Source organism: Triticum urartu, chromosome 1A (genome assembly GCF_056163025.1).
Source record: "Triticum urartu cultivar PI428250 chromosome 1A, HENAU_Tu73, whole genome shotgun sequence".
Taxonomy (NCBI): domain Eukaryota; kingdom Viridiplantae; phylum Streptophyta; class Magnoliopsida; order Poales; family Poaceae; genus Triticum; species Triticum urartu.
The window spans coordinates 525,986,381-526,009,256 of NC_141873.1; the positions used below are offsets into that span (position 1 = coordinate 525,986,381).

The 22,876-nt window shown below is 46.1% G+C and overlaps 2 non-coding genes and 1 pseudogene across 2 annotated transcripts; 1 reads left to right on the forward strand and 2 right to left on the reverse strand.

Moving 5' to 3' along the window:
- Nucleotides 1–15,713: 15,713 nt before the first annotated feature.
- On the reverse strand, nt 15,714–15,786 carry TRNAK-CUU (transfer RNA lysine (anticodon CUU)). Its single transcript has one exon. It is a non-coding gene; the product is annotated as a tRNA-Lys (tRNA).
- A 140-nt stretch (nt 15,787–15,926) lies between these two features.
- Nucleotides 15,927–21,355, reverse strand: LOC125528683 (kinesin-like protein KIN-14K; annotated as a pseudogene).
- TRNAF-GAA (transfer RNA phenylalanine (anticodon GAA)) lies at nt 17,702–17,774 on the forward strand. Its single transcript has one exon. It is a non-coding gene; the product is annotated as a tRNA-Phe (tRNA).
- Nucleotides 21,356–22,876: the final 1,521 nt, after the last annotated feature.

A 22,876-nucleotide genomic window follows, 5' to 3' on the forward strand; every position in this document is an offset into this window, starting at 1 on the left:
AAGTTTTCCGCAATAGATCTCATCTACTACCAATTATATTATGCAATACCCATACATCTCCATGTATTCTAGATCGAAACCTGCATCTACGCATAGCATGGCTCTTGATGCCACTGTAGGGTAACGCAGCAGAAAACAAAAAATTTCCGACCTACACACCAGCCCAGGACCACTATGGAGACTGCATACATGGTTTGATCTTTTTCGTTACCGACTCGTAGCATAGCGGGAAGTAGAGTCGATGACGATCGGCGGTGTAGATCCCCGCAGCTAGGATTTACAACCTCCCAACTGTGAGGATGTATACCCTCATCTGCTCCTCAGACAGCCCTCCGGGAGGCGGTCGAATAGCCCCCCGGACGGTGTCGTGGACAGCCCTTTGGGAGGACCTTCAAAACTCGAACGGTCACTTGGACAGCCCTTCGGGAGGACCTTCGAAACTCGGACGGTCACACGGACAACCCTCCAGGAGGCACTCACGAACTAAGACCGAAATTACGATCTCTCTACAGAGTTGCACACATACGGTGTCATCTATCCGATAGGGCTTCGCCGTCCAGAACTAGTTCCTGCCGGAACCCAAACAGCCTTTTGGCTGTATGAAACTATTTCGTGGGGAGGGAGAGAGAAGCCAGATCATTGCATGGCACTTGTATGTGAGAAGGGATGAGGAGAATGGCAGCCCCTTCTCCTCCTTTTATAGGCCAAGGCAAGGGGTGGGTGGTGGGGGGAATACCAAAACACCCATGCTACATGTCCCACATGAAGGGTGAAATGGTAACTCAAGTGGGGCACCAAGGGGACACCATGGAGGCACCCCTTGGCCAGCGACAACCTTACCCCCTCCCATGGGGGGGGGGGCAACAAGCCACCAATATGTCTCCTAGAAACATGGGTGCTCCCTAGACAAAAAGCCACCAAACATGTAACCCCCGATTTGTGGGATCTTGTCCCCTCGTGCTGAGACAAGATGTTTTTCGCGAAACATTTTTTCTGAAAAATTCCGGAAGGTCCCAGAACATTTCCGGCACCCTCTAAAATTCTTCTGGGCATGATCCGAAACATTTCTGGTGTGGTGATTTTTATCAGCGAAAAGCAACAACGTCGGTTACGGCAGCTCCGGAACATTTTCGGTTTTTCTCTCCGAAAATTCCCAAAAGTTCCCAGACCAATTTTGGGGCCCTCTAAGAATTTCCAGGCGAGTGCCGAAACCATTTTGACCTAATAATATATTCCGAAACAACTTTTTGGTTTTACCGAAACTCTTTCGGTGTTCTCTCTCCGGAACTCTTTCGTTGTCTCCGAAACTTTTCTGGTGACTTTCTCTCAGACTCCCTGTCTAGTATTCAGTAGATAGATGACCCTTAAGCGTGTGACCCTATAGGTTCGGTGAAGTATAGACATGACCTGGAACCCCTTCCGATGAATGATCAACATCGGAGCCGTGGACACCCATATTGACCCCTATACCCACACGAATGAATATTCGAGTGAACCTCCAGTTGCCGTGTGCTATTCCTGTTGCTTCGTGATATGTTACAAATACCTGAGGTGAGATTTACTTGCATCCCCGTGGATCAACGACTTGTCCACTATGCTAGTTACCTCGTTACCGGTTTTGTTCTCTTTTCTCGTTTCCGTGTTGCGGCATCCCTGTGATCAAATCACACTGTGTCTGGCCAGACGATGATGGATACCGTAACACCGAGAGGGCCCGAGAATATCTCTCCATCGTCGGAGGAGCAAATCCCAATATTGAGCTATCAAGTTACTTGACACACTTTTCCATGAACCCGTAAGCCGCCGTAATAGCCACCCATTTACGGATGACGTTTAACAAACCCCAAAGTTCATGAAGCAAGTATGAAGAAACTCAATACTCTCATGGTCTAAGGAATTATGCAAACATTAACCATCTCTGTGTTATGTACCATTAACTTGTGACAAACGAATCTCATAGCATAACATCAATCCGGGTCGATTCAACACAAATGTTCTCTTAATATTGTGCCCTCAAAGTTGCTGGCATAGACATGCCCATAACCAGGAAAACAGAATCATCATGCAACACTTGAGCTAGTCTTAGAGGCAAGACTAGGAATACTTCTTACCGTTTATTATTCCACACGTGCATATGAGTCTTCCTCCGAGCCTCGTGTTATTGCAGACTTGAGAACCATGGCAGTTATAGCATGGAACATAAACATAATTATGAACATGGAGATAAGTAATAGCATTTATTATTGCCTCTAAGGCATATCTCCTACATTATACAGACTCCACATGTTTCTTTATATTTTGCCTTTTTATTTTTCGTTTGTGTTTGAGGACTTTGTTTGGCTGTGTGCATCTTAGTTACATAGAGGTCAGGTGTAATGCTTAAATATTTTAAGTTATAAAGCGCCCCCTTTCAAAAAATATAGGTTGCATGTGAATGTATTTAGAGTTTATTTGGCTCTCTGAAGAATCGCTTTAATATAAATTGTGAGCTTATTCATAAAAAAATGTCAAGGTATTTAGAAAGCATCCGCCATCCTTGTATATGTTCTCTACCTTCAGTGCGGAGACCTTCAGAGTTAGGACTTCTTGCACACAAAGCATCAAACTCCACATAAAGATTCCAAACCAATCTATATGGATGGGAAAATACTATCTCCAATAGCTTTTGCTTGAACCGGTCGACTACTAGGAGTGTTGACGATTGTATGATTCCATGACACAAGAAAGTTGCCTTGCTCATGCCATATAACACATATAACCAACTACAAATGGTCTATCACAACCAAATAGTTGCAATGAATACCAAAATATTGCAATATCTAAATAGTGACAAAATTATAAATATTGTGCAATATAATTTAGTTATTGACACAATTACTTATTTCATGGTAGTAATACACTTTTATTGCCACAATGTTTAGCCATGGCGGATTCTGAATTGTTTTCGGCATAAATAGCTCACTATTGCGACATTTCTTACTTTGTGGAAATAATTAGTATATTTCGTGATGATTTGTGCCTATTGCCAAGACTTAAATTTCATTGTACGGTAGTCACCACTCACCATGTTGCAACAGATAAAAGAAGTTGGTAATAGTTATGTCCTTTGCAATGACTTATGATGATTGCAAGGATTTAGTTTCTGTTGTAATAAATTGTACAAATCACAATGAAAACAAAGTAACATTGTGGTAATAGTTGCACCATGTTGCAAAGATAATAGTTGGACTTTTTTTTGCTGGCAAGTAATTGGTGCGGTAACAAAACAGTCACTAGTGTTTCAAGGAAAAATTGCGCTATTGAAATCTGTAAAGCATGATGCAAAAATATTTGAATATCTAAAGATATGTTTTTGTGGGTGTCTATTTTATTAAACCAATCTTCATTATTTTGGATGTTGTGCTCATGGCATAAAGTAATAGGAAAGGGTTTAAAATATCCTTATAGACTTCAAATTTCTACGAGAATAATTCACCAACCATGTATTGCAGTGTATTCTCAATGGATTTTTCTTCGAAAACCTTGTATTGCAGTGTGTTCTCAATCGATTTTTAGGTGATGCATTCTCAAATAAATAAGTCGTGCACTTCTGAAGAAAAAAGTACTTAGAAAGAAAACTGAGTAGTGGGAAAGTGGGTTAGCCTAACTGGCCCATCCAACTACCCACGGAGGGCAGCAGTTTTACCCCTCGAGAAAAAAAAAGGGGGGGGCAGCAGTTTTTTTAAAAAAAATCTTTTAAAAAGCAGTTTTTTTATATGATGGCAGCAGGTTGTTAGGAGAAGGTGTCTAGTGCAAATCTTGGGGTGCATCTGATGTTTCGTGCATGTGACCCGCGTTGAACAATTAGTCCCACATCGCTAGTTTACCAACACAAGCACCTGTTTAAAACTCAGCCCTCTCGGACGCTACATCAGCTTGGCGTGGTCGCGCGCCCCTGTAACTCCAGCGAGACGCCCCCCCCCCCCCCGAGGGACCAATATTACAAATTCTCTTTTTAGTTTGGAAAATTATTCTATTTTTATATGCCAAAATATAGGAATTAACCATTTGGAACGAACGGAACGCCCGGGTCTTTCAACAAAAGAGTATGCCTCCAATAATTTTGCTCAACAACATCAAGAGTGAAGCCATCCTTTGGGTAACCGCCGGGGCGAAGAAATTGGGCAACATCATATCGGGAAAGTAACACTCTTTTGTTTGTTTTCAGTTACGACGTGTATTTCAAACTCTTTTCTTCCTTAATTAATATATGAGGCAAATCTTTTGCCTCGGTTTTGAAAAAAAAAACTTTAGTACCTCGTCACACCAGATCTGCATGCATACGCCGCCACTGTGCTCCCGAATGTCGCCGTGCAGCCAGCGGGGATGAGGTCAAGGGTTGGAGGTGCACTAGGGTTCTCCCGGTCTTTTGCGGACGAAGAGAGGAAAGTTTTCCTCTGGTTAGTTGCATACAAAGTCATAGTCCGGCCATCTGCTGCAGCGTGCGGTTTTGGCTGTAACATTTGCACATGACCTCCTCGGATGAAGATGATCCAAATATCAAAATCGTTCGTTTTGATTATATGAAGACTTTTCATCTTGAAACCTTTTACATTTGATGCTATCTTAATTGCATTTTCTGTCATGTTAAAATATGGTGTCAACAATGTGCTCACCGTTGCCGGGCAGTTCCGGCTGCACCTACAGGCTGCCGATCCTGGGGGAGAACGTGGCCGTCCTGTCGTCTGGCATGGAAGAGGTGAGGACAAACCTCTGGACATTCAGTTTTAAGCTACATGCATTATTCTGGCTAACCCATAAAACCTTGACGCGTGCTAGGAATCATCCGACTTATATGTGTGTAAGATTAGCCGCCTGGACCACCGTTAGATTGATCCGTTGGATCTGTCCGTGGGAATTTACATGCACGTGTCGCTTTCCACCGAGCGTACTGGCCAGTCCTTATTTTCTTTCTTCTGGTCGTGACTGGTCGCAGCAACACTTTACATGCACCTTGCTCTAGTTAATGCTGCCAAGTCTGTAGCCATGTATGTCTCACATCTTGATTGCATTTCACTTTGCAGGGTTTCACTTGATTGCATTTCACGGATTGATGGAAAAAGTAGAAGAAAACAAAAACTTGGTCCTATTTTTGCAATTAAACATAGCAGCTATTGTAACAACAACAAAATACGGGAAAAACAATGAAAAATAATTCAATATTTACTATTAATCACATAGACTGTTGCAAAAGTATCGTTAAACTAAAATACCTTTTTTAACAGTCGCAACAACAAATAGACTAGAAAAGCCATGTTTTCAGATTTCTTCTGTACTAGATGGAACCAGCTTTGCAGCGTCGCACGGCCGACTTTGCAACAAACAGAAACAACGGTGGTTGACCTTGCAACATAGCGTATCTGGTCTGCAGTATCGACTCGTGTGGTCCCATGCTACGAGGGGGCCGCCACGTGATGCGAGGCGTGCCGAAAGCCGGTGTTATAGGAGTGTCTTTGTGTTGCCTCAAGGTTGCCGAAACGTGACGATGTTGCGTCGACATGCTTCGAGGGCCGCGGGGATGGCACGACGGCTCTGTGCTTCGGAAACCGGGACTATGCTGTGACGACAACCCGACTACTTCGATGATGTTACGCCAACAACCCAACTGCTTCAACGATGTTGTGACGACTTGCTTTGACGACCGCGGTGTGCTTTGACGGTTGCGGTGATGCTATGACGACAACCTGGCTACTTTAATGATGTCGCGATGGCGTGCTTCGATGGATGTGGCAGGTGCTTCGATAGCCACGACGATGCTACGATGGCAACCTGGCTGGTTCAATGATGTTGCGACGTCGTGCTTCGACGGCCGCGGGAATGGCACGACGGCTCTGTGCTTCGCCGGCCGCCACAATGCCACAACGACAACCCGACTACTTCGACGATGTTGCCCTAGCAGCCCGACTATTTCGATGATGTTGCGATGGCATGATTTGACGACCGCGGTGTGCTTTGACGGTTGAGGCAAGCTACAACGACAAAAACCTGACTACTTCAATGATGTTGCGATGGCATGATTTGACGACCGTGGTGTGCTTTGACGGTTGCGGCAAGCTACAACGACAACCTGACTACTTCAATGATGTTGTGGTGGCATGATTTGACGACCGCGGTGTGCTTTGACGGTTGCGGCAAGCTACAACGACAACCTGACTACTTCAATGATGTTGCGGTGGCGTGCTTCGACAGCCGTGGCGATGCTACATGGCAACCCGACCGCTTCGACGATGTTGCGACGTCATGCTTCAACGGCCGCAACGGGTCCTTCGACAGCCACGACGATGCAGTAACCAACTGTGACGGTGGCATGCTTCAAATGGTTACGACGATGCTGCGATGGCGTGCTTCAACGACCACGGTGATGCTGCGATGACGTACTTTGATGATGTTGCGATGGCATGCCTACCCGCCATAGCGGTGGTCCGACGATAATGGTCCGACTACTTCGACGATACTACAACGACAATAGCGTACTTCGATGATGTTGCGATGGCATGCTTACCGGCCATGGTGCTGCTCCGACGACAATGGCATGGCTACTTCGACAATACTACAACGGCAACCCAGCTGCTCCATAATTGTTGTGATGGGGATGCTTGAACGGCCACGGCATCAAGGACGCTACTCTAAACATTGCTATATCCAAAGCAACCATGACTCCTTGAACTTGCTAGTACCAAATCCAACAAATATCCATGACCAGTGTCAAGAAAATGGTGTTGGAATCCTTGTTTGGTGCTTGCTAAGTGCTTCATCTTATCTTAAGATTTTTTTTTAAAAAATATATTATTTTGAGATTATTTGCAGCATCATATATGTTGATACCTGGCAAAGCACTACTAAGTGTGATGTAAAAAGAAAAAAAAACGGGACCACGTACCTTTATGCGAGCAGGCTATATGCTACGTATTCCACGGACGGAGGGAGTAGTAACTAGGATGGGTTGGGCACGCTAACTCGCCTGATGGGTAGAGCGCTCCGAGCGCGCTTGGTGCCACATGATTGCGTCCGATCAGACGGCGCGCGAGGCGGCTGACAAACCAGGAAATCATTCGACTGTTTTTAAACCTTTTCCTAAAACCTTTCAGAGAACGGAGCCTGACGATGACGAAACGGTACGTGAAAGGTGGAGCTGTAGTAGAGTCCGCACTGGATAGTGTACTTAGTCCGCGCTGGATACTGTACTTCGTCGGCTCGGGTACTGCAGAAATACAAGCGCGGCTTCGATCGAATTACATCACTGAATGTTGGGCCGCATTACCGCATAGCTGAGTGTTTCTTTCGCACGGACGCCGACGTTTTTGGTACATTATGTTCCTAGCCATCCTGGCGGTGACACTGCTGCAGCTGCTGTACGAGGTGCTGAGCGAACTGCTCGGTATGCCAGCACCGAGGAAGAGGGTAGGAGCCTGGGCTCGTTCTACGACTGTGTCGGCTCCAGCGACGGCGGCTATGCGTGGTGTGCTGCGATGCCCGGACTGCGGCACCCGCGTTCGTTACGTTAGGAACTCTCATCATTACGGCATCATTAGTGCGGTCTACGTCTTCTGCCGTGGAAAAAGTTTGTTTGGCTGTAGGTCATGGTACATTTGTGTGGGAAGCTCAAGAAGGTGAGGAGAATCTTGTGCGTACGAGGGAGACGGTGTCTTGTGGCACTGGCAGGTTTTCTTCATCTCCTGCCAGGAGCTGAGGATGGACATTTCTGACTGTGAGAGACGAAAAAAAAGACACCAATTGTGAACTACAACGAATCGCCCACCGTGGGGCTCCGAGCGCGCTTGGTGCCACATGATTGCGTCCGATCAGACGGCGCGCGAGGCGGCTGACAAACCAGGAAATCATTCGACTGTTTTTAAACCTTTTCCTAAAACCTTTCAGAGAACAGAGCCTGACGATGACGAAACGGTACGTGAAAGGTGGAGCTGTAGTAGAGTCCACGCTGGATACTGTACTTAGTCCGCGCTGGATACTGTACTTCGTCGGCTCAGGTACTGCAGAAATACAAGCGCGGCTTCGATCGAATTACATCACTGAATGTTGGGCCGCATTACCGCATAGCTGAGTGTTTCTTTCGCACGGACGCCGACGTTTTTGGTACATTATGTTCCTAGCCATCCTGGCGGTGACACTGCTGCAGCTGCTGTACGAGGTGCTGAGCGAACTGCTCGGTATGCCAGCACCGAGGAAGAGGGTAGGAGCCTGGGCTCGTTCTACGACTGTGTCGGCTCCAGCGACGGCGGCTATGCGTGGTGTGCTGCGATGCCCGGACTGCGGCACCCGCGTTCGTTACGTTAGGAACTCTCATCATTACGGCATCATTAGTGCGGTCTACGTCTTCTGCCGTGGAAAAAGTTTGTTTGGCTGTAGGTCATGGTACATTTGTGTGGGAAGCTCAAGAAGGTGAGGAGAATCTTGTGCGTACGAGGGAGACGGTGGCTTGTGGCACTGGCAGGTTTTCTCCATCTCCTGCCAGGAGCTGAGGATGGACATTTCTGACTGTGAGAGACGAAAAAAAAGACACCAATTGTGAACTACAACGGATCGCCCACCGTGGGGCTCCGAGCGCGCTTGGTGCCACATGATTGCGTCCGATCAGACGACGCGCGAGGCGGCTGACAAACCAGGAAATCATTCGACTGTTTTTAAACCTTTTCCTAAAACCTTTCAGAGAACGGAGCCTGACGATGACGAAACGGTACGTGAAAGGTGGAGCTGTAGTAGAGTCCGCGCTGGATACTGTACTTAGTCCGCGCTGGATACTGTACTTCGTCGGCTCAGGTACTGCAGAAATACAAGCGCGGCTTCGATCGAATTACATCACTGAATGTTGGGCCGCATTACCGCATAGCTGAGTGTTTCTTTCGCACGGACGCCGACGTTTTTGGTACATTATGTTCCTAGCCATCCTGGCGGTGACACTGCTGCAGCTGCTGTACGAGGTGCTGAGCGAACTGCTCGGTATGCCAGCACCGAGGAAGAGGGTAGGAGCCTGGGCTCGTTCTACGACTGTGTCGGCTCCAGCGACGGCGGCTATGCGTGGTGTGCTGCGATGCCCGGACTGAGGCACCCGCGTTCGTTACGTTAGGAACTCTCATCATTACGGCATCATTAGTGCGGTCTACGTCTTCTGCCGTGGAAAAAGTTTGTTTGGCTGTAGGTCATGGTACATTTGTGTGGGAAGCTCAAGAAGGTGAGGAGAATCTTGTGCGTACGAGGGAGACGGTGGCTTGTGGCACTGACAGGTTTTCTCCATCTCCTGCCAGGAGCTGAGGATGGACATTTCTGACTGTGAGAGACGAAAAAAAAGACACCAATTGTGAACTACAACGGATCGCCCACCGTGGGGCTCCGAGCGCGCTTGGTGCCACATGATTGCGTCCGATCAGACGGCGCGCGAGGCGGCTGACAAACCAGGAAATCATTCGACTGTTTTTAAACCTTTTCCTAAAACCTTTCAGAGAACGGAGCCTGACGATGACGAAACGGTACGTGAAAGGTGGAGCTGTAGTGGAGTCCGCGCTGGATACTGTACTTAGTCCGCGCTGGATACTGTACTTCGTCGGCTCAGGTACTGCAGAAATACAAGCGCGGCTTCGATCGAATTACATCACTGAATGTTGGGCCGCATTACCGCATAGCTGAGTGTTTCTTTCGCACGGACGCCGACGTTTTTGGTACATTATGTTCCTAGCCATCCTGGCGGTGACACTGCTGCAGCTGCTGTACGAGGTGCTGAGCGAACTGCTCGGTATGCCAGCACCGAGGAAGAGGGTAGGAGCCTGGGCTCGTTCTACGACTGTGTCGGCTCCAGCGACGGCGGCTATGCGTGGTGTGCTGCGATGCCCGGACTGCGGCACCCGCGTTCGTTACGTTAGGAACTCTCATCATTACGGCATCATTAGTGCGGTCTACGTCTTCTGCCGTGGAAAAAGTTTGTTTGGCTGTAGGTCATGGTACATTTGTGTGGGAAGCTCAAGAAGGTGAGGAGAATCTTGTGCGTACGAGGGAGACGGTGGCTTGTGGCACTGGCAGGTTTTCTCCATCTCCTGCCAGGAGCTGAGGATGGACATTTCTGACTGTGAGAGACGAAAAAAAAGACACCAATTGTGAACTACAACGGATCGCCCACCGTGGGGCTCCGAGCGCGCTTGGTGCCACATGATTGCGTCCGATCAGACGACGCGCGAGGCGGCTGACAAACCAGGAAATCATTCGACTGTTTTTAAACCTTTTCCTAAAACCTTTCAGAGAACGGAGCCTGACGATGACGAAACGGTACGTGAAAGGTGGAGCTGTAGTAGAGTCCGCGCTGGATACTGTACTTAGTCCGCGCTGGATACTGTACTTAGTCCGCGCTGGATACTGTACTTCGTCGGCTCAGGTACTGCAGAAATACAAGCGCGGCTTCGATCGAATTACATCACTGAATGTTGGGCCGCATTACCACATAGCTGAGTGTTTCTTTCGCACGGACGCCGACGTTTTTGGTACATTATGTTCCTAGCCATCCTGGCGGTGACACTGCTGCAGCTGCTGTACGAGGTGCTGAGCGAACTGCTCGGTATGCCAGCACCGAGGAAGAGGGTAGGAGCCTGGGCTCGTTCTACGACTGTGTCGGCTCCAGCGACGGCGGCTATGCGTGGTGTGCTGCGATGCCCGGACTGAGGCACCCGCGTTCGTTACGTTAGGAACTCTCATCATTACGGCATCATTAGTGCGGTCTACGTCTTCTGCCGTGGAAAAAGTTTGTTTGGCTGTAGGTCATGGTACATTTGTGTGGGAAGCTCAAGAAGGTGAGGAGAATCTTGTGCGTACGAGGGAGACAGTGGCTTGTGGCACTGGCAGGTTTTCTCCATCTCCTGCCAGGAGCTGAGGATGGACATTTCTGACTGTGAGAGACGAAAAAAAAGACACCAATTGTGAACTACAACGGATCGCCCACCGTGGGGCTCCGAGCGCGCTTGGTGCCACATGATTGCGTCCGATCAGACGGCGCGCGAGGCGGCTGACAAACCAGGAAATCATTCGACTGTTTTTAAACCTTTTCCTAAAACCTTTCAGAGAACGGAGCCTGACGATGACGAAACGGTACGTGAAAGGTGGAGCTGTAGTAGAGTCCGCGCTGGATACTGTACTTAGTCCGCGCTGGATACTGTACTTCGTCGGCTCAGGTACTGCAGAAATACAAGCGCGGCTTCGATCGAATTACATCACTGAATGTTGGGCCGCATTACCGCATAGCTGAGTGTTTCTTTCGCACGGACGCCGACGTTTTTGGTACATTATGTTCCTAGCCATCCTGGCGGTGACACTGCTGCAGCTGCTGTACGAGGTGCTGAGCGAACTGCTCGGTATGCCAGCACCGAGGAAGAGGGTAGGAGCCTGGGCTCATTCTACGACTGTGTCGGCTCCAGCGACGGCGGCTATGCGTGGTGTGCTGCGATGCCCGGACTGCGGCACCCGCGTTTGTTACGTTAGGAACTCTCATCATTACGGCATCATTAGTGCGGTCTACGTCTTCTGCCGTGGAAAAAGTTTGTTTGGCTGTAGGTCATGGTACATTTGTGTGGGAAGCTCAAGAAGGTGAGGAGAATCTTGTGCGTACGAGGGAGACGGTGGCTTGTGGCACTGGCAGGTTTTCTCCATCTCCTGCCAGGAGCTGAGGATGGACATTTCTGACTGTGAGAGACGAAAAAAAAGACACCAATTGTGAACTCAACGGATCGCCCACCGTGGGGCTCCGAGCGCGCTTGGTGCCACATGATTGCGTCCGATCAGACGGCGCGCGAGGCGGCTGACAAACCAGGAAATCATTCGACTGTTTTTAAACCTTTTCCTAAAACCTTTCAGAGAACGGAGCCTGACGATGACGAAACGGTACGTGAAAGGTGGAGCTGTAGTAGAGTCCGCGCTGGATACTGTACTTAGTCCGCGCTGGATACTGTACTTCGTCGGCTCAGGTACTGCAGAAATACAAGCGCGGCTTCGATCGAATTACATCACTGAATGTTGGGCCGCATTACCGCATAGCTGAGTGTTTCTTTCGCACGGACGCCGACGTTTTTGGTACATTATGTTCCTAGCCATCCTGGCGGTGACACTGCTGCAGCTGCTGTACGAGGTGCTGAGCGAACTGCTCGGTATGCCAGCACCGAGGAAGAGGGTAGGAGCCTGGGCTCATTCTACGACTGTGTCGGCTCCAGCGACGGCGGCTATGCGTGGTGTGCTGCGATGCCCGGACTGCGGCACCCGCGTTTGTTACGTTAGGAACTCTCATCATTACGGCATCATTAGTGCGGTCTACGTCTTCTGCCGTGGAAAAAGTTTGTTTGGCTGTAGGTCATGGTACATTTGTGTGGGAAGCTCAAGAAGGTGAGGAGAATCTTGTGCGTACGAGGGAGACGGTGGCTTGTGGCACTGGCAGGTTTTCTCCATCTCCTGCCAGGAGCTGAGGATGGACATTTCTGACTGTGAGAGACGAAAAAAAAGACACCAATTGTGAACTACAACGGATCGCCCACCGTGGGGCTCCGAGCGCGCTTGGTGCCACATGATTGCGTCCGATCAGACGGCGCGCGAGGCGGCTGACAAACCAGGAAATCATTCGACTGTTTTTAAACCTTTTCCTAAAACCTTTCAGAGAACGGAGCCTGACGATGACGAAACGGTACGTGAAAGGTGGAGCTGTAGTAGAGTCCGCGCTGGATACTGTACTTAGTCCGCGCTGGATACTGTACTTCGTCGGCTCAGGTACTGCAGAAATACAAGCGCGGCTTCGATCGAATTACATCACTGAATGTTGGGCCGCATTACCGCATAGCTGAGTGTTTCTTTCGCACGGACGCCGACGTTTTTGGTACATTATGTTCCTAGCCATCCTGGCGGTGACACTGCTGCAGCTGCTGTACGAGGTGCTGAGCGAACTGCTCGGTATGCCAGCACCGAGGAAGAGGGTAGGAGCCTGGGCTCGTTCTACGACTGTGTCGGCTCCAGCGACGGCGGCTATGCGTGGTGTGCTGCGATGCCCGGACTGCGGCACCCGCGTTCGTTACGTTAGGAACTCTCATCATTACGGCATCATTAGTGCGGTCTACGTCTTCTGCCGTGGAAAAAGTTTGTTTGGCTGTAGGTCATGGTACATTTGTGTGGGAAGCTCAAGAAGGTGAGGAGAATCTTGTGCGTACGAGGGAGACGGTGGCTTGTGGCACTGGCAGGTTTTCTCCATCTCCTGCCAGGAGCTGAGGATGGACATTTCTGACTGTGAGAGACGAAAAAAAAGACACCAATTGTGAACTACAACGGATCGCCCACCGTGGGGCTCCGAGCGCGCTTGGTGCCACATGATTGCGTCCGATCAGACGGCGCGCGAGGCGGCTGACAAACCAGGAAATCATTCGACTGTTTTTAAACCTTTTCCTAAAACCTTTCAGAGAACGGAGCCTGACGATGACGAAACGGTACGTGAAAGGTGGAGCTGTAGTAGAGTCCGCGCTGGATACTGTACTTAGTCCGCGCTGGATACTGTACTTCGTCGGCTCAGGTACTGCAGAAATACAAGCGCGGCTTCGATCGAATTACATCACTGAATGTTGGGCCGCATTACCGCATAGCTGAGTGTTTCTTTCGCACGGACGCCGACGTTTTTGGTACATTATGTTCCTAGCCATCCTGGCGGTGACACTGCTGCAGCTGCTGTACGAGGTGCTGAGCGAACTGCTCGGTATGCCAGCACCGAGGAAGAGGGTAGGAGCCTGGGCTCGTTCTACGACTGTGTCGGCTCCAGCGACGGCGGCTATGCGTGGTGTGCTGCGATGCCCGGACTGCGGCACCCGCGTTCGTTACGTTAGGAACTCTCATCATTACGGCATCATTAGTGCGGTCTACGTCTTCTGCCGTGGAAAAAGTTTGTTTGGCTGTAGGTCATGGTACATTTGTGTGGGAAGCTCAAGAAGGTGAGGAGAATCTTGTGCGTACGAGGGAGACGGTGGCTTGTGGCACTGGCAGGTTTTCTCCATCTCCTGCCAGGAGCTGAGGATGGACATTTCTGACTGTGAGAGACGAAAAAAAAGACACCAATTGTGAACTACAACGGATCTCCCACCGTGGGGCTCCGAGCGCGCTTGGTGCCACATGATTGCGTCCGATCAGACGGCGCGTGAGGCGGCTGACAAACCAGGAAATCATTCGACTGTTTTTAAACCTTTTCCTAAAACCTTTCAGAGAACGGAGCCTGACGATGACGAAACGGTACGTGAAAGGTGGAGCTGTAGTGGAGTCCGCGCTGGATACTGTACTTAGTCCGCGCTGGATACTGTACTTCGTCGGCTCAGGTACTGCAGAAATACAAGCGCGGCTTCGATCGAATTACATCACTGAATGTTGGGCCGCATTACCGCATAGCTGAGTGTTTCTTTCGCACGGACGCCGACGTTTTTGGTACATTATGTTCCTAGCCATCCTGGCGGTGACACTGCTGCAGCTGCTGTACGAGGTGCTGAGCGAACTGCTCGGTATGCCAGCACCGAGGAAGAGGGTAGGAGCCTGGGCTCGTTCTACGACTGTGTCGGCTCCAGCGACGGCGGCTATGCGTGGTGTGCTGCGATGCCCGGACTGCGGCACCCGCGTTCGTTACGTTAGGAACTCTCATCATTACGGCATCATTAGTGCGGTCTACGTCTTCTGCCGTGGAAAAAGTTTGTTTGGCTGTAGGTCATGGTACATTTGTGTGGGAAGCTCAAGAAGGTGAGGAGAATCTTGTGCGTACGAGGGAGACGGTGGCTTGTGGCACTGGCAGGTTTTCTCCATCTCCTGCCAGGAGCTGAGGATGGACATTTCTGACTGTGAAAGACGAAAAAAAAGACACCAATTGTGAACTACAACGGATCGCCCACCGTGGGGATCCGAGCGCGCTTGGTGCCACATGATTGCGTCCGATCAGACGGCGCGTGAGGCGGCTGAGAAACCAGGAAATCATTCGACTGTTTTTAAACCTTTTCCTAAAACCTTTCAGAGAACGGAGCCTGACGATGACGAAACGGTACGTGAAAGGTGGAGCTGTAGTGGAGTCCGCGCTGGATACTGTACTTAGTCCGCGCTGGATACTGTACTTCGTCGGCTCAGGTACTGCAGAAATACAAGCGCGGCTTCGATCGAATTACATCACTGAATGTTGGGCCGCATTACCGCATAGCTGAGTGTTTCTTTCGCACGGACGCCGACGTTTTTGGTACATTATGTTCCTAGCCATCCTGGCGGTGACACTGCTGCAGCTGCTGTACGAGGTGCTGAGCGAACTGCTCGGTATGCCAGCACCGAGGAAGAGGGTAGGAGCCTGGGCTCGTTCTACGACTGTGTCGGCTCCAGCGACGGCGGCTATGCGTGGTGTGCTGCGATGCCCGGACTGCGGCACCCGCGTTCGTTACGTTAGGAACTCTCATCATTACGGCATCATTAGTGCGGTCTACGTCTTCTGCCATGGAAAAAGTTTGTTTGGCTGTAGGTCATGGTACATTTGTGTGGGAAGCTCAAGAAGGTGAGGAGAATCTTGTGCGTACGAGGGAGACGGTGGCTTGTGGCACTGGCAGGTTTTCTCCATCTCCTGCCAGGAGCTGAGGATGGACATTTCTGACTGTGAGAGACGAAAAAAAAGACACCAATTGTGAACTACAACGGATCGCCCACCGTGGGGCTCGAACCCACTACCACAAGGTTAAGAGCCTTGCGCTCTACCAACTGAGCTAGACGGGCTTGATGAATTGTTTCTAACTATAGCTCTAATGATGAGAGTTCCTAATGTAACGAGCGCGGGATGTGTTGAGCATTTTGCACTAGCATTTTGTGACATGTTTTTCTAACATGGTACTGACGCATACACTCATGCATGAACCCTATGGATGCACGCACGTAACTCCCATGAGCATCTCAGAGAGACTGAACTGATACATCATCTTAAGATTGTCGAAGTTGTCACAGACGATTTTGTAATCGACAGGAATGTCTCCTTCCATTCCCACTAAACGCACATCGCTATAAGACCTGAAATAAACCTAGTAAAATGCAAGCACCAGTGTCAATTGTAGGACTTAAACTTTGATGGGCTGGAGATACCACTGTCCGCCTCACCAACCAACCATTGGTTGGTTCGCGTTATCAGTATTTTTATTATGGGCATTCTCTTGCTCTTTTTCAACTGTGGGCATTATCAGTTTTCTTTCTCCCCTTGAAAACAGGCATCTACGTTTCTTTTCACTTCTCCCACAAGGTTGGTGTTCCCATCCACCTCCGGTCACTGTCCAGAGGCGAATGAGAACTCGGCAGCAGTAACAATACATGATCCCGCAAAAAAAAGACAACACATTGATGGAATAAGTGCCTCCATCCTTCTTCCCTTCCCAATGGTATTTGCTTCAACGTTGGTGGCAATCTTGTAAAGGATGGCCACGTGGATCTGAACAACCAAAGCTATTATGTTATGTATCAGGAGTTTGGTTTCGTGAAACTCTTCACCCAATATGTATGGTGGTAGGCAATGGCGAATCTAGAAAGAAAACGGAGGGGAAGGTGTGCTGAGCTGCGTGTGTTGTGTGAACATGTGTTGGGCTGGGGCTGGCAAGTGGCTAGGTTGGGCCTTGAGAGTATTAGTAAAAAAGAATGCAACGCTGGAGGGGGGGCTTGAGCCTGTTAAAGCCCCCCCCCCCCTCCCGAGTAGTTTCGCCACTGGTGGTTGGGGCGGTACAAGGGATCTCCTTGTAGTGGCTTTATTATTAGGTCAATGATATTTTGTTGGCCGGTGGAGGCTAGATGCAAGTGCTAGAAGCACCAACGACTATGTCAGGTCTAGTTGTGGATGATGATGCACATCTGTTTGCTTGTTTTTATGATGGTTAGATCAGTGTCGTTATCTATATATACTCTTTAGGGGGTGATGACACTACGCCGCCAACAAACTTAGGATGCAGCCATGCCGATGTTCAATCGATGTTGTCTTTGTTATGTCTTCTATGGACTGGATTCAGCCGCGGTTTTCAAAACACATTAGGTGATAGGAGTTTATTAGGTCTTATGGTGATTGTTGGTTGCTTTTATGTTTTGCAACAATGGATGCTCGCATCATTTTTCTCATAGAAGAATGCCGCTCTTTAATGAATATAAAATATCATCACAAAGAGTTTTTCAGATATAATCCGGAGTTACAGATAGAATCGCCAGAGGAAGCACACACATGTGATAATGTATGAGTCACGACATTGTGATTGTTCCTTGACATGAATCATATTTCAAATGCCTCGGGTGCATTCTCTAAACCTAGGGTACCATAAAACTAAACACGTCACTGAGAAAAGATAATAAGAAACATGAACTCCCAACAATGGCTGTCACACCTCTCAACATGTCTTTAATCTTGTACTTCCTCTGTTTTTATTTACTCTGCATATTACAGTTGACCAAAGTCAAACTTCGTAGTATAGCTAATATGCAGAGTAAATAAAAACGGAGGGAGTATGATATTTTCTGGAAGACCCTTTGGGTTGTTGGTATGGACCAAGAAATTCCAAGGGATGTTTAAACACTAGCAGTGGATAGGGACGATTCATGCATTGCAGAACGTACCATATTCATTACCGTATGTTCATATAGATTGTAATAGGTAATGAATACACAAGCGGGGATAGCTCAGTTGGGAGAGCGTCAGACTGAAGATCTGAAGGTCGCGTGTTCGATCCACGCTCACCGCAATGTAACTTTTTATTTTTTCAGTTAAAAAAAACGAAAACTTTGTAGGTCTCAGAGCGGGTCTCTCGGACTACTGTGATTTTCTTTCTTTTTCCATCAACAACTCTCACAGTGGCTCCGTCAAAAAAAAAAAAATCTTGCAGTGGTTCCGTCAAAAATGAAAAACTCTCACAGTGGCAATTCTCTTGTGTAAAGACTGAAGCCTGAATGTAGACTAGAGCCTGAAAAGAGAGAGCAGACCGGTTGTCATAATCATGCACATTGAAACTGAACCAGGAGTGTACCAATAGTGCAATATTTTTTCGTCCTTGATCGTCAGACCGCAAGAGACCACAACATCTAACCCTTGTCGCTGCAGAACAAACACAATGCGAGGATCCTCTGAAGTCTGAACATTGCAAGCATCCTCGTCAGATCATAGCCTTGTTCTCTTGTCAGCAGTTTGTTCCACCTTTCTCGTCTCGTCGAGTAACAGTGAGCATACAAAATACAGACCGAGCAGCTGGAACGTGCTCTACTTCTGCCATCTTTTGGTTGACCTGGCTGACGAAGAGCCTCCCGCCAACTGGTTGGATTGACTCCTTGTATGACCTGGTTTGTCAATATGATCTCATTCCCATTAGTACATAGGAGAATTAACTATTGGTTCTGATTTAAATTTTTTACAAATGTCATGAGAAGATACAAAAAATATATGAACGTCAATGTGAAGTTTTCCAAGTTGTGAAAGTTTATTGAGCCCTAGCACCAAAATTTTGCAGGTTCTACGAAGAAGTCTTGTGCTTACTTGGAGTCTTCAAAATTGCATCCCTTGGTCTTGATCTGAAGATTGCTGGCTGCCTGCTTTTTGTGAGAGTGGATCTGGTTATCCGCGATGAACCTCCATGCCTGAAACTATTGAGCATTACCAAATTAGTAAGCCTACTTCTCGAAAGATGAGAAACTCTCAAGGCGACAAGTATAGACAAAAAGAAATTACTCCTAATGCATAGCCATAGGAATGAAAAAACTCTCAAAAAACAACTGATAATTTTGATGGAAATGATATAGGAAACAGAGAGTACATTGTTGTATCATCGATTATGTCCAAGTTGAAGTTCATAATGTTCCTTCTGCCAATAGAATACTCCATTTCTCTTACCAACAAACCATCTTCAGATACATTGTCTTCATAATCTGCTTATTCCAACCCCATAGCCAAAATTTTAGTGGGTGAAGTCTGACCAGCATGTGCATTCACTTCAGCATAACTCAGAGGATCTGCCAGTTGTCTATTTTGGTTTTATGTGATCAGCTATACCTTTTTGGAATTAAAATTATTTGGCATGGTTGCGCCATGGTTGTCAACAATTCAACTTTGGGATTTGTCTTTGTCTTTCATGAGTTTGAGCTGCTCAATTTCCATATATTTTCGTGAAATAGTGTCTTTCAAGGATGAAACCTAGAAAAACACAAACAACAGCTTATATCCATAATATGAGAGAATCTTTATCAGGAACAGAAGTTAACAGCAACTGCAAACAACGACTTTGGAGTTTTAACTAGTATTATATAAAACCTTGAGTCATATGTATCCAATAGTGATATTGCAAGCCCTCATTTTATCTATGGTCCTATGAAAACTTAGCAATTCATATTTTCTTTTCTTTCCAATTGATCCAAAATTTGTACTGGTATTTCTGAAAAGAAGGAAATAGTAGTGGCATTTATCTGAATCGGCATAATTGGAGTGGCATTTATCTAGTTAACCCCCAGAAGTGAAAGGTAAAAATAGCAGGAGTTCCCAAGCTATTCAAGTCTGAGTTTTTCTGTAGGTTTGTATTAATTATTTGTCAATACTAGCGCACATTCCAGAAATCAACACTATCAAGAATGTCTAGAAATATGTAACTAACCCGGCAGTAAATAAACTCCTCCTATTTTACTGCTAATTTTTCGCAATGTTTTGATACAGGCTATGAATTGTAGTTTTTATGGTTTAACACCTTACCAACCGTAGTTATAAGTAAGTACTCCCTCCGATTAAAACCACGACACTTATTATGGATCAGAGGGAGTATATGAAAATCACTTGAGTCCTAAAATCGATCCCAACCTGAGGCTAGAAGTGATCATAGAATGAAAAAAATTCATCTTGGGTTTTTAGGATAATGTTCACAATTTAATATCACATTCATATGTAAATCTATCTTTTTATTTTACACACTATTCTTTCTTTCCCTAACTAAAGCAGTTTCTTTTTTAGAACGAAGGCTCAAGAAGAGCCTGGTTTTGAATTAACAAAGCCATCAACCGGCCAGGAATACACAAGGCCACCAAGCATGAGCGACCAAAAGATACAAGGGAACTAGCTGAGCGATTAAAACAGTTTCTCATGTGCACAAAAAGGAATCAAACTCCAGTTCAAGACAGGCTAAAGTATAAGAGCCTGTTCCAGCAGCTCTTTGATATCCTTTCCCTCTTTGTACTTCTTGCAGCGCCTAAATCTACTCCAGAAACTCTTTTAGCAAACTTTAAAGTGGTTATTGTTTCTAAATATGACTCAACATTAGGATTTATTTGGACAAACATTAGCGTCTTTGCTTGTCCCCCTGCGATAGAATATTTGAAGAAATAATTATAACATCACATAAAGCCTCCAAATGCATGATTTATCAGAGTATAAACAATCGATTACCAAGAGAGCTTTGTTGTTTCTTTAGGGCACATGGGCATCTTTCTGTGCCAGAGCAAAAATCTCATCATCTAAAGCAGAGTGGTTTGTTAATATGTTGAGCCCCTTTTAATCTATCTCCCGTTGCTTCGAACTGCTCTACTCTTGCACTGCTAGCAAGATCAACGAGCTGTAAACATCCTCTAGAGGTGGATCCAATCTTCACATCCAACCCTGGAAAGTGTACGGTTAGAATGCTACATGTAATAATATATTTTTAACAAATCTATATTATAGAGAATAACAATATATCCGGAAAAAAGAAGAGAATGACGATAAATATAATATAAATCTGGTTCATGGTTCAGTCAACCTGTGGGACCGGCTGCTTCTTTCATATAGAGCTGTTGCAACAACTGCTTTGCTAGTCCAATTTCCATCAAGTCTAAAACATCTGATGTTGATTTAATGGATATAAGCTCACATCCGGTAAAACGAGTCCAAAAGGCTGAGAAGTCTAAAACATCAAGTGTTTATTCATGTTAATGAGTACCATTATTACTTTACAGTTTTAATAATAAGAATACAGTAAAATAAAAAAAGGCATGATTATAAGAAATGTAACGAAAAAAAATCTGTGCAAGAGTATCAAAGGATATTGTTTCTGTGCAATATTGATTGACAGAGATCACGAATGTGTTCGTTGTACATCTCAACCATCTGTACCCCCACCTCGTACGAGAAAATACTTCTCCCACATAGTGAAATATCAAATAGATCATTTATATCCCCATAATTGACACCCCAATTTTTCAATGATGTACTGGGTCCAGTCTCTATAGAAAATAGCGCGCTGATAATTATACAGTGTACGACAAAAATCTCTACTCCTATAAAAAGCTGAGTTGATGATGATGGTGTGCCTGCCATCCTTCATTTACAATCATTCGATTTACATTCAAAGCATCTGAGACAAATTATGTTATTTTTGCAAAAAGACCCCCATACTCCACTCCTTGTTTGTAGATAACCCCCTGCCTCTCACGTTCATTCATCTATCCCTCTCACCTCATCTAGCCATCTCAGGAAAAAATAAAGAAGGATCTGGAGAGGTCGCTGCTTTTGGCACCCGTCTGCCCCCAACTCCTCTCATGCCTTCTCTCAGGCTGCATTGCCGACCACCACCACGACCCCCTCCTCCTCACCATCTCCTCTGCCCCCTTTCAAGTCATCCTGAGTTACATTCATGGTGGTCTAGAAAAAATAAACAAAATCGATACTCAAAAAATAATTCTTAAAGATCATTTTTTGCAAAGCACAATAAGTGTTATTTCTTCGAAAGTTTTGGATGCAGGTTGAACACTTGAACGCTTTTGTTTGCAAAAGATATTCTTTTATCTATTTTGCCTACATTTACTATTCACCCGGATACTTGTGAGCTCTAGAGAAGAAATAATATCCGAAGAAACCTATCGGTATTTGTTACACATGAGATGGCCCCCGCATACTTTGTCAAATAAACAACTCTCGGATCAATGCATTTCATTGTTCCGTGCAACGCACGGGCATCTTACTAGTTTAACCATGATTCTCAGGACTAGAGTTAGTATCACTGTGTAAGTTGTTCCAGAACCAGTTTGACCATATGCAAAAATACACACGTTGAATTCACCGAGAATTGACCGAATCAATGGCCGTGTCATGAAAACATCGGTTGTGAATTGGAAAAATAGCTAATTAGAGAATTATTAATATGAAAAAAGAAAACTATTATTATAATAAAATTGTACCCTGAGAAGCAAATGATCTGTACACTTTGCTAAACTCGACATCTAGTTTACATCTTTTGGCCCTTTGACACTGTACATATTTTCCTTGCTTTAGCGGATTTGAAATCAGAAGCTCACCACTTTCGCTAATGTAGTTAATAGTAGTTGATTTTTTTATCTTGGCCTGGAAGAAATGGTCTTACACAACAATACACTCTTATATTGCCTAGGAAAAGAGAATATTTTCAAAAGTGTTCACATATTTAATAAAAATATTTATATTTTTAAAAATATATTTAAATACACTCTCATATAATTAAGAAAAAAAATCATATTTTAATAAAATATTCATGTAGTATATAAAGTGTTCATGCTTTTCGGAAATGTTATGTAGATTTAGTGTTCACGTGTTTTAATAAAGTTTATGTGTTTGCCATAAGATTAATTTTTTAATAAAATTAAATATAAAAATAGGAATGGAAAAATAACTCGGAGCCTAGTGTCCCCCCAGACTATATTCCTCAAATGGACACTTTTTTAATTATACGTAAAATTTTATAATTCATAAACATTATTACTTAAATGAACAAAAATTTAAAAGTAAGTTATTTTCGTATGCATATTATTTACGACTCAAGTATATTTGAACTTCTTTTTATTGCTACGACTATAATTACATTTT